General features: G+C 39.2%; 1 long non-coding RNA gene across 2 annotated transcripts; it reads right to left on the bottom strand.

The window, feature by feature from the left end:
• Positions 1–221: 221 nt before the first annotated feature.
• Positions 222–9,883, bottom strand: LOC138423186 (uncharacterized). 2 transcript variants are annotated; one of them, XR_011250166.1, is made up of 4 exons: positions 9,762–9,841; positions 7,619–7,800; positions 4,178–4,275; positions 222–2,190 (listed from the first exon to the last, which is right to left on the bottom strand). It is a non-coding gene; the product is annotated as an uncharacterized lncRNA (long non-coding RNA). The 2 variants fall into 2 exon arrangements; XR_011250167.1 differs by lacking the exon at positions 7,619–7,800 and having other exon boundaries at positions 9,762–9,883.
• Positions 9,884–12,300: the final 2,417 nt, after the last annotated feature.

Below are 12,300 nucleotides of genomic sequence, written 5' to 3'. Positions count from 1 at the left end.
ATCCCTGGGTCAGGAAGATCCCCTGGAGAAGGGGATGGAAACACACTCTAGTATTCTTGCCTGGAGAATCCCATGGACAGAGGATCCTGGTGGGCTACAGTCCACCATGGGGTCACAAAGAATCAGACACAACTGAAGCGACTTAGCACACACACACTGCATTTAAGGCACAGGTGTATACCCCTCTATGTCCATCATACACGACTCAAAAGACCAAGTCAGGAACCCAGGGTTTTAGATATTGTTTTTTTTTGTCCTATAAATACTAACAATTGAGAACTGAGCAAAACAACTCCTTTTTTTTTTTTTTTAATTTTGAGTAAAAACGGGCTTCAAGTCAGCAGGCTGGGACCCTTGATTTGAGCAGTATCAGCGAAAAGAAACTCATCTTTATCTGGAATTAACTACAAATTCAATTAGAATAAAAATCTTAGCCCACCTCGTGGAAAAGATTTTATACAAAGAAAACCAGATGTTTCAACAGCATTAAGAGTACTTTGCCCAGCAGTCTAAGGAATTTTCCATCTTGTAAGCCCAATCACTGGTGAAAGTTACACAGATCCAGCTTCCCTAACACACAAAACGGCTTCCATTTCCCATGCTCCTTTAATTAGATTTACTTCTTTAACCAAAGTAGTATTGGGCTGAAAGAATGGGAGGAGGGGAAGGACTTTACTTAATACTATGTTAGCAAGTTTAAAAGAGATTGAAGGGTAAGAGGCTGAGGTTTATTTGGAGATTCTCTCCCAGAGGGAGTGCTTCTGATTTATTGCGCATTTATTCAGTTGGAAAAAAAAAGAGTAATACAAATAATCACTAGAGGTTGTACTAAGAGCATACCTTAGTTCTATTTTCAGTGAATCGATATAGGAAAATGGAGCAAAAATGGAAAATAGAAGAGGTTTAGAACAGGCCCAGGCATTATGCATCATTTTGTTTCACAGGAGGATATTAAATGTGCAGAATGACCTGGGAGACAAGGCTGTGAAGGAAAACACACAGGATCACTCGTGGCATGTGTGGGAAAGAGCACTCAAGTGAAAGGGACCCAGGTGGGCTTCAGCGATTTCTGCTTGGTTTCTGGAGATGTCTTAACTCTGTATTTTTTAAGTCTGTCTTAATTTGCATTTGTTTAATGAGAATAGTGAGAGAACCCAAAAGACAAAAAAAAAAAGCTTGTCCAAAGAAACAGCAGTAAATTATAAAGGTTAAAATACAATGGGGCATTCGATCTTTTATAGTTAACATCTGTCACCATATTAAACAAAACCAACCCACATGTGGTTTAATTTCGACTTCTTTCCATATTGCAGTGTTCAAACGTGTCATATCTTTGGACTTTCCTCATTGTGATCACAAGAGTCTCCAAACAGCTATTTCTAGTCATCTGAACCCTTTTTAGGGACAAATTCACCTCCTTCCTAAATGTAGTAAGAGAGTTTCCTAAAATACAAATTGGGTTGTGACAGTCTCTTGTTGAAAATGGTTAATACTCCTCATCTTTTTAAGGAACAATACCCTAGTCCTTTATGTTTTACAAGACCTCCTCTTTCCCGACCATTTCCTGTTGCATGTGCCACTCTCAATTCACTTCCCTTGAGTGTGTTAAACCCTTCCTTGCCTTTGTCCATTTAATGTATTTTTAAAAATTATTTATTTAACACTTCCCATGTGCCAGGCACTTTTATAAGCACTGAGAGTGAAGTGATAAACAAACCAGAAGTAAAATCTCTGACTTCCTAGGGCCATCTTCCCTGGGGCTAGAAGAACCATAAACACATTAGCCAATAGTACATATGCAGATGGTGATGAGTACTATGAAGAAAAGTAAAGTGGAAGAAGATAAAGTGATGCGTGGGTAGGGTTTTCAGTGTAGATAACACTGGAATTGGTGAAATCAACTCAAATCTCATCTCAACTGAAATCTCAAGTGAGAAAGGGAGAAGATGAGATGGCAGCAGCCTGGTACCACCTTTGAAATCACCAGAACTTCAGAGGTTAAAGGCAAGCTACTTACACTTTAAAAAACCTCTCTAGGATATTCTAATGCTCAGCTAAGAAATGTGGGACATAACCGAGTAAGAAATGGCATGAGCTTACTTATGTTTTCTCGTCCCCTGGTTTCTGAGAAAAGATTGTGGAGGGCAAGTGTGGATGCAGCAGACAAAACAGGAAGCTGTTGCACTTGACCTGAAGGGGGATAAAGACTAGATTAGGACTAGTCCACTTCAGTTCAGTTCAGTTCAGTTCAGTTCAGTCGCTCAGTCGTGTCTGACTCTTTGTGACCCCATGAATCACAGCACGCCAGGCCTCCCTGTCCATCACCAACTCCCAGAGTTCACTCAGACTCACGTCCATCGAGTCAGTGATGCCATCCAGCCATCTCATCCTTGGTTGTCCCCTTCTCCTCCTGCCCCCTATCCCTCCCAGCATCAGGGTCTTTTCCAGTGAGTCAACTCTTCGCATCAGGTGGCCAAAGTACTGGAGTTTCAGCTTTAGCATCATTTCTTCCAAAGAAATCCCAGGGCTGATCTTCAGAATGGACTGGTTGGATCTCACTGCAGTCCAAGGGACTCTCAAGAGTCTTCTCCAACACCACAGTTCAAAAGCATCAATTTTTCGGTGCTCAGCCTTCTTCACAGTCCAACTCTCACATCCATACATGACTACTGGAAAAACCATAGCCTTGACTAGATGGACCTTAGTCAGCAAAGTAATATCTCTGCTTTGGAGGATAATATTGAATGTACTGATAAACCAGGTCAGGGGCGAGCTATTGTGTTGGAGGTAAAGCCCACGTGGTATCATCATCGTTGTGCATAAGATTCTGTCCATAGAATGCGATGGTCACTTTTACACATTTTTAAATCAAATTTCATCAGAACAGTTCTTCGCACTTCCCAACACAGGAGTTTGCTCCATGTCTAGTCCTGGCAGATATGGGAGTCCATCAATTTCTCCATGAAGCGTTTCCTTCTCTATGTTCTCATGGTAACTTCATGCCTCTGTTGTGTCATAAACCCTATCGTTATTTTGATTGTTTTCATTTGCTTCTTTCCAGATTACATTTTACACATCATCATATCCCTGAGGTTTAGCACAGAGCCTTGCTGTTGGTGGGTGTTAGGTCATTGTTGAATAGGTGATGGAATTAATTAATGAATGAATAAACAAATGAGTAAATGAACAAATGAGTGTTTTCCTTTTAAAGGAGGTAGTCTCATGGCAGAAATGAGAACACAAAAATTTCATGCATAAGATGGACTAAGTATTTATTCCTTTATTAATTAAATATTTCTGAAGTGTCCTAAATTAACAAAGCTGTAAACCCTCAGTGGGCTTTCCTGGTGTCTCAGTGGTAAAGAATCTGTTTGCCAAAGGAGGAGATGCGAGTTTAATCCCTGGGTTGGAAAGATCCCCTGGGGAAGGACACGGCAACCCCTTCCAGTATTCTTGCCTGGGAAATGCTACGGACAGAGTAGCCTGGCAGACTACAGTCCATGGAGTCCCAAAAGAGTCAGACACAGCTTAGGGACTAAACAACAACAAAGTCCTCAGTAGATTACTCACATTTTGGGGAAATTGTAAAATGGTAATATTAAATGAAATAAGATAAAAATCCATCAACATGTCAGCTACAAACTCTTCTGATTTTCTCCAGTCCAGAGGCACAAACTAGGGGAATACTGAGAGGATAGAAGGGCCAAGCCCCATGGCATAATTCTCCAGACAGATGCAGAAACGGAGGAAAGTGCACAGCGGGGAGAATGCGTGCTGGTGGTCGCCCTTCCTGTTGGACCATGTCCAACGAGCAAGTGAAGGGAGGACGAGCATCCAAGATGGAAAGTTTGGTCTGGCACACTTAAGGAAAGGAGAGTAAGAGGGTCTCAGGAGTTCCAGTGTGTTGAAATATTCAGAGATAAGAGTTACTTAGGACTTTAGACTTGGACAGTCTTCCAGTTTTTATTTTTTAATTATAGCTGATTTACATTGTTTTGTTAATTTCCGCAGTGATTCAGTGATACATACATATGCATTCTGTTTCATATTCTTTTCCATTATGGTTTATCACAGGATATTGAATATATTCCCCTAAACTGTACAGGAGGATCTTGTTTATCTATCCTATATAGAATCCCTTGCATCTGCTCATCCCAAACTCTCAGTCCATACTTACCTTACCCCTACCCGACTGGCACCCACAAGGCTGCTCTCTGCATCTGTGAGTCTGTTTCTAGTTTGTAGATAAGGTTATTTGTGGACACTCTTGAATGTCTGAGAAAGATATAACAAAAGAAGAGAATTTCCTTTTAGTCATTCTTTAAATATCACATGGTTTTCCATTAAGGGATAGGAGCCATGCTTTTAAAAGTTTCACATAAAATAATAACATATAAATATAAGGTAAGGTACACATTCAACTGCCCGGCATACATTAGCCTCAAACGAATGTTTAGCTCTTTTCCTATAGTACTTGAAGAGTTAGGAAGCACAATCATTATTCCATTTTGAGAGCACCTTGACTTTAGCTAGTAAAAAAAAAAAATATAGGAAGGTAACATTATGTCCATTTAACTAAAAGGCTCAGAGTGACTGAATACAGTCGTCTAAGGTTATATAAAATTCAACTGTCACAGTTAATTTTTTTTAAGTATAGAATGATAGAGATGTTAGAGTATAAACTCATAGAACTTTTTAAAATTAAACTTTTTATTTTGAGATAATTTCAGATTTGCATGCAATTTTCAGAAAGAATAATTTTACCTATTGGTAACACCTTGTCCAATTTCACCCATTGGTAACACCTTGTGAAAAATAGTATAATTTAACAAATAGAATATTGACATTACACAGCTGTAATACAAAATCCTGATCCATCATAAGTATCCTTCTCATTACCCCTCTACATATTTACATGCTGCCCTTATAACCTGCCTGTGTGCTAAGTCACCTCAGTGACATCCGATTCTTTGTGACCCTCTGGACTGTAGCCCACCAGGCTCCTTTGTCCATGGGATTCTCCAGGCAAGAGTATTGGAATGGGTTGCCATTTCCTTCCCCAGGGGACCTTCCTGGACCAGGGATCAAACCCAGGTCTCTCATTTCACCTTCACTGGCAGGTGAGGTGCTTCATTAGCACCACCTGGGAAGCTCATGGTTCTATCCTTAACCCCTAATCTATTCTCATTCTCTGTAATTTTGTCATTTCAATACTACTATATAAATGGAGTCATATAGTATGTACTTTTCTGAAACTGACTTTTGCCACTTGCTGTAATTCTCTGGAGATTCATACAGGCTGTCGCATGTATCAACAGTTACTAACAGTTCTTTTTTATTGGTATGCATGGATGTACCACAGTTTGTTTAACCATTTACACATTACAGGCTATCTGGGTTGTATCTTGCTTTTGGCTATTGCCAATACAAATACAAGCATTCATGCACAAGTTTCTGTGTGAATATGCATTTTTACTTCTTTGGTATAAATGCCCAGGAGTGTAACTGCTGGATCATGAGGCAGTTAAATGTGAATTTTTTGCTGTTGTTGTTTGTTTGTGTTGTTTTTTAAAGAAAATGTCAAACTGTTACAAAATCTACTAAATGGTATGGTTTTTCTGTACCATTTTACACTCCCATAGAAAATATAAGAGTGATCCAGGGTCTCAGCATATTTCCCAGCATTTCGTATTTTCGGTAGGTTCATTTTTACCGTTTAGATGTATAAGTTATCACAATCTACACTTATGGTCATTTTATCCATCTGAGTGAATTATATAAAAGTTACCTCCCTCTAAGTCCTTTACCCTCACCTTTTATAAAACAGTTGTCTTAAATAATTATTCTATATAAATTTAGAACCACATGTGACAGTTACATTATTTGCTTCAACCCTCAAATATAGTTTAGAAAAATGAAGAGCAGAAAAACTCACTGTATTTACCCATATTTTTATTTACTGTGTTTTTTTCTCCTGTCCTGATGGTCCAGAATTCCTTATTTTTATCATTTTCTTTCTGTTTAGAGAATTTCCATAGCTATTATTTTAGGGTAGGTCTGCTGGCAACATATTTTCTCGGTTGTTTTTATTTTATTTTTTAACTGACACTATCCTGATTTCCCTTCATTCCTAAAAGAAATTTCACTGGGTATTGGATTTGAGGCTGGCAATTTTTTCCTTTTAGAACTTGAAAAATGTTGTGCCAGTTCCTCATAGCCTCTCTGATTTCAGATATGAAATCCATGGTTATTTGAATTGTTTTCGCTCCTGTAAGTAAGATCTCTTTATTTCCCTCACTGTCCTCTGTCTTGTGGGTTGTTTTTGTTTTTGGTTTTTTTTTTTGTCTTTAGCTCTCAGAAGTTTGACTGCGGTATGTTGTGACCAGAATTTCTTTGACCTTATCTTGCTTGAATTCACTCAGCTACTTAAACCTGTAAGTTTACGTCATTTGCCAAATTTAGGAAGATTTCAGCCATTATTTCTTAGAGTATTTTTTTAGGCTTTCCCCCTGCTTTCTCTGGGTTCTGGTAATGCAAATCATATATTTGCTTTTATTTTTTGTCCCACGGGTCCTTGAGGTTTTGCTCTGTCTCTCTCTCTCTTTCCTCTGGTCTACTCTCTCTTTGTTGTTCAGATTAGGCAGTTTTATGGTTCTATCTTGCAGTTCACTAATACTTCCCATTGTCTCTCCATCATTTGCTTTTGAGCTCATGAGTTGAGTTTTTATGGCTTTATATATTTTTCAGCTCAAAAATTTCCATTAGGCTCCTTTTTATATCTTCTATGTTATACTGTGACTTCTTATTTTGTTGCTGAAGCTCTAATTATTAACTAGTTTCAAGAATATTAATTGCACATTGGAGTATTTTTCTGTAGCTGCTTTAAAAGCTTTATCAGATGTTTCTCATATCTGTATCATCTTGATGTTGGCATATATCTGTATTGCCTTTTTACATCCAGTTTGAGTTCTTCCTTGTTCTTTGTGTGATGTTTTTTTAATTGGATTTTGGGCATTTCGTGGTAGGCTATGAGATTCTGTGTCTTTTTTCAGCCTTCTGTTTTAATCAGCTTCCTCTGACACCGTTCTGCTGTAAGTGTGGTGCATGCCTCTTCATCACCGCCAAGGGGGAGGAACTCCAGGTTCCTCACTTGGCTTCTGTTGACATTTGAGAGGGAAGATGCTCCTTCCTCACTGTTGGGTTGGGTAGAGGTGAGTGTTCCTGTCCCCCACTAGACCTTTAGAGATAATTTTATACATGGGAAGGGTAGGAGGTTCTACCCCTCCCCATATGGCATTCACTGACCCCACAGAGGTGGGGGCTTAACAGTGTGGCAGGCTTAAAAGTCACAGGTCCCAACTCAGCCTTCTCTGATACTGCCCAGTTATCTTTCATGGTGTTTGTTGGAAAAGAGCGGTTATTGGCCCAATATTTCATATATATATATATATATATATATATAGAGAGAGAGAGAGAGAGAGAGAGACTTGCCAGCTTGCCCTTTTCCTGGTTTCTTGGGTCTTATCTTGTCTGTGCCTGTTACTGTTTCTGGGTTGTTGGCTTTCTCAGCCACAGGTCTTAAATATATGAGGAAAAACAAAACCTCAGGGAAACTCACCATTCCTTGCGTCCTGAGGTCTCTGGCCAGTCTGCTTTCTTCTCTCCACCTTTCAGATCTTACATTTGTTTATATATATATATATATATAATCTCCAGAGCTTCATCTGTGCAGATAAGGAGTCATAGAGACGTGTGCATTCTCTACCTTGAGCAGAACTTTTTAAAGGAACACTTGATGTACTGCAGTAAAAACAAGGTTATCTGTCTTAATAATATTTAATGAGAAGACAATCTGAGTGTCTTGTTGCCACTGTTTATCTTTAGAAGTAAATTCTTCTTCCTTACTGTATGGAGGCTTAAGCTTAATTAACATTTTTATGTTAAAAGACTAATGTATTAGTTATGGCGAATCTACAAAGTCACCTCAAATCCCTAAAGAAGCAATTCCCTGAGTCCTTTTGCAGGTGCACTAAAGGTATTATTGCCCCTGATACCTCATGAGGATGCATCACAGAGTGAAACTGGAGGGCAGGTGGAATCAGCAAGTTTTAACCTTTAATTTCCCTCTTTATGCAACTGTATAAGAAAACTTATTTCAGAAGCTGCTAAGATTAATTTACATCTCACTGGACCTATTTCACTAACTACCAAAAATACAGTTATTCTAAGCACTGAAACAATATCATAAATGAAGCTATAGACTCTGTGTCTAGGAATGCATCTGATGATCATTTAGACGGCAAAATCCAACTGATCTGATTATTGCTGATGTTTATTTTCCCAAAGATATGAAGTTTTTTTCTTTTTTGCAGTACAGAATGGCTAAAAGGATCCAATGCAAATTGAATATAGAAGGTTTAGAGTGTGGCCGAATAACTGGGCGATAGTGAAAAGGTCAATTAACCAACGGGTTGGTTTGTCATGATGGCATGAACGAATTATTTTAAATGATTTTCCACATTAAATTTTCCAGATGTTTTGGCCACAGGCCAAGATAATTAATATTGCTAATCAGTAGCTAGAATTATGTTGGCAAGCTAATTTGCTGAGCAGGGACTTGGAACTCTTGAGGTGGGTTGTTGGTAAGCCGTGTGTATTATGCTTAAATGAAACATGTTAGTCTTATCACTGACCCAGGCCAAAAATTTGCTGTGGTACTTGAGATGATTACTCATTTTACATCATCAGAAAGTAAATCTAAAAAGAAAAGATGTCGTGTCTTCTGTTTTTCTTCCCTAGAGAGGTCTCTTTATACTCATGACAAATTTGAAATGCAACACTTCTGTCCTTCAGAAGTTTTCAGTGGAAAAATTTAAAAGACACAAAATCACTTCAAGCAGAAGAGAAAAAAAAAGTATATATGCTTTTTTCTTCTCAAAAAATTAAGAATGGATGGATGGATTTTGCTGAAACATTGAAAAGAGTCATATTTTCAACTACCTAGATATTATCAGAATGATTGGTATTTGTGTGGTTTTTGTTTCTAAATGTAATATGTTGCTTAAAATGCTTATGATATGCATTTACTTTAGGCAACTCTACCTTATAAGATGCATCAATCACACTGCAAAGGCTTTCTGAGTTTGTTTTAAACTAAGATATGGGCATCCCATGCCTACCTATAGAACACAGACCAAAAGTCTAGACATCAGGAAAAAGCAACTCAAATTGGGTTAGAAACTTGCCATTTGGACACAGTTGGGTCCACCAGCCCCACAGACTTTACAGTCTCACTTCCCCTTTCACAGACCCAGTGACAAGAGGGTATTACAATTTTTACTGACATCAGTGACCTGGCATCGCTGATTTATTCTCTGCTTTGGTTTACAGAGGAATAAACCGGTAATTAATTATATATCAGAACACGAGAATCGACCTGGCAATAATGTACAGGCTAAGAACGCTCTATTTACATATGTAGGTTATTTAAAATATGTCTTGTTAAATAAATATTTAAAATACCTCCTTATTTAGCTTATAAACTGTTTGGACTGAGGCTGCAGTGTGCTTCATTGCAGAATGTTCAAAAGAGTGAGAGAATTGCCATAGAATTTCATCTCTGCCTGACCAGCAAAAATCTCCTCTGTGTCTGCCAGGGCTTACAAAAAGCCTCTTTAAGGAAAACAACAACACAAACTATCTTGCTATCAAAATATATAATACTGGTATAAAGAAGATCCTTGGAAAACCATAAAACTTACCTTTATCTTGAGAGCAGGCATGTAGAACGAGGGAACTAGAAATAAATTAGCTACATCAACATGATCATCTCAGAGAGAGGGGAGCAGGGCGGACAGGAAGTAAGAGAAGCAAATGATTTCACAGCAAAATGGTCTCCTTGCTGTGGCTTGTTTATCCTGTCCAGAATTATTTTTAAAGGAGACGAAAATACAGAACTTAGAGTTTTCACATCTCTCAAATCAGTACAAACTCATGATTTCAAAACAACCATAATAATGAGAACACACGTGGACACCAGTCGGTCTGGGAGAACCAACTCCATGTGCTTTGCAGGAGAGCTAAGCTCCAAATCCATCAGGGGCTGTGCTAGGCATTCCATTTATTTTCCGCTCTCTGAAAGTTAGTTTTATCCTGGAGGATACATCTGCGTACCTCAGACTGCCCAGTTTTCTTCAAAGCTTGTTTGTTGCCTACAGTCTGGAATCACAGACCTATCAATTGCTGATCCACCAGGGGGAGCAGTTCACCAGCACAAAACAAGCCTTCCCCAAAGGAAGTCTCTGAAGGTGCCTCTTTCTCTCCATTTACACAGCTGACAACAACCCTGAGTTTTATCAGTTCTACTAGCTGTGGTACTCATATACCCAATACCGATTTCACGTTCCTTACCCCGTGCTGGTGGGATAAGTGTTGTTCAGTTGTGGATACATATACCCCCAACAGATTTTGCAATAGGACGTGAAACTTAGTCCTTGTACTTTGTAGAAACTTAGTCCATGTCTTATTAACTGGAAATGATTGAGTACTTCCTTGTCCAGCATCTTTTACAGGAAAAACCAATAGATTTATCAAACTACTTATTCTATTCTTATTCTCTGATCTTCCACCTGGGGGGTGTGTGAGTGTGTGTGCGCGGGCACGCGCGTGTGTGGCTCTCACAGGTCTGGAAGCCAGGCAACTAGCACAGCTTGCTGACACTGGCACTTCTTTCTTCAACCCTTTCCCTTTCCTCTGGCCAGGACCCTGGGCTGGGCAGGAAAACAGCTGTCAGAGAAACGTTTGTGTTGATGATAAACCGTTCCTGTGCAAGCTCGGGGGTTGCCACCAGCCAGTCCAAACAAAATGGCTGTGGGCCTCAGTGGACTTGGGTATGGACAGAGAGCCCCAAGTTTGCTGATGACAGACAGCCAGACAACCAACAGTGTTTAGCAATCTCTAAGGTGCTTTGCAACTGGTTTTTAAAATCCGCAAAAGGAACAGCCCTGGGGAAACCAAGTTGTACTTTTACTAATGCTCTGTTCCTTTGGAGCCTTACCCTAAGCTTCTTTCAGTGTCCTTCTGAGTCTCCTTCTTCTAACAAGGAATAAGCTCCACCTTGCAGCTTAAGGCATAGGCTCTGGATCAGGAGCTGTGGTGAGAACTTGGAACTTAGAACCTCCGGCCCCATGTTAGATATCCTGAATCAGAATCTGCCTTTTAACAGAACCCCAGGCAACTGGAGAACAAGTTGAAAGCCAATACTCTGTTCACAGGCCCTGGTCTCTGCAGAGGCTTCCTTCTGTCAGGACACAGGTAAGATGCAGAGATGTGTCCTTCTAAACAGTGCGGAAGTGTCGAGATCGTTAAGCGGCCTTATGGTACATGCAAGCCACTCTTAAAGCAGCAGCATGAAAGTACAGAAATCAATCTTTCAGACAAAAAGAAACAAACACAGCTTCCCACTTGAAGTCTGGCACTTGCCAGCTCTCCCTTTCCTCATTCGTATTTACAGATACTAACTCCTTTGTGGAGATTAAACGAATGCCTGACACTCAGAAAACTCAGTCGATAGTTTTCTTCCCCTTCAGAACTGAGTTCCCAGTCTATGAATATCATCCTGGAATTTGGTTATTAGCTTTTTTTCCATGTGACTTTTCTATTTTTTATTTTGCTATTATTTTTGTTTCTTTTTATTACTTCCAAATAATACAGGAGGAAATGGATAGTGAATCTCAAATTTGCCTACGTATTTGTTCATTAGTGGCTTTGTTGAATGACTTTTGAAGAGAAAGTTGAAAAAGTGAAAATAATCATTTGAGATTTTTTTTTCGGAAATTCCAAGCCCTGTCTTTAAACGCTGTTATGTCAAAGGTAATCCAGGGAAAGGGGATTCATTCTTGAGAACAAAATAGAAAATACCCCGCAAAAAAAATATCTAAGATGAGAGAGAAACAAGCTAAATTCCAACAAGCACATCTGTTAATCCCATCATGGGACCACTGTCACAGCTGAGTGGAATGAGCAATAGGTATTTGTGTCATGGTGCTATGACATAGGGTTTTCTATTTCTTTGAAGAACAGGATTGAAGAACAGTATTCTATAACGCTCCTTTTCTTGCTGGCCCTTTCCATTACTCTTTGGTGAAAGTGTATGTGATATTCTGAACTTTGGCACAAATTCATTAGAAGGTAAAATGCACCTAGATATTCACTGCTTCATCCCCAAATTAGAAGTAATTGCTTCTAGAGAATGTGTTATGAAGGAATTACATGATGGGGTTTCTTTTCTGGGAGAGTAGA

Source organism: Ovis canadensis, chromosome 18 (assembly GCF_042477335.2).
Source record: "Ovis canadensis isolate MfBH-ARS-UI-01 breed Bighorn chromosome 18, ARS-UI_OviCan_v2, whole genome shotgun sequence".
Lineage (NCBI taxonomy): Eukaryota > Metazoa > Chordata > Mammalia > Artiodactyla > Bovidae > Ovis > Ovis canadensis.
The sequence above is the reverse complement of the archived record's forward strand: the minus strand, read 5'-3'. Positions and strand labels throughout refer to the sequence as shown.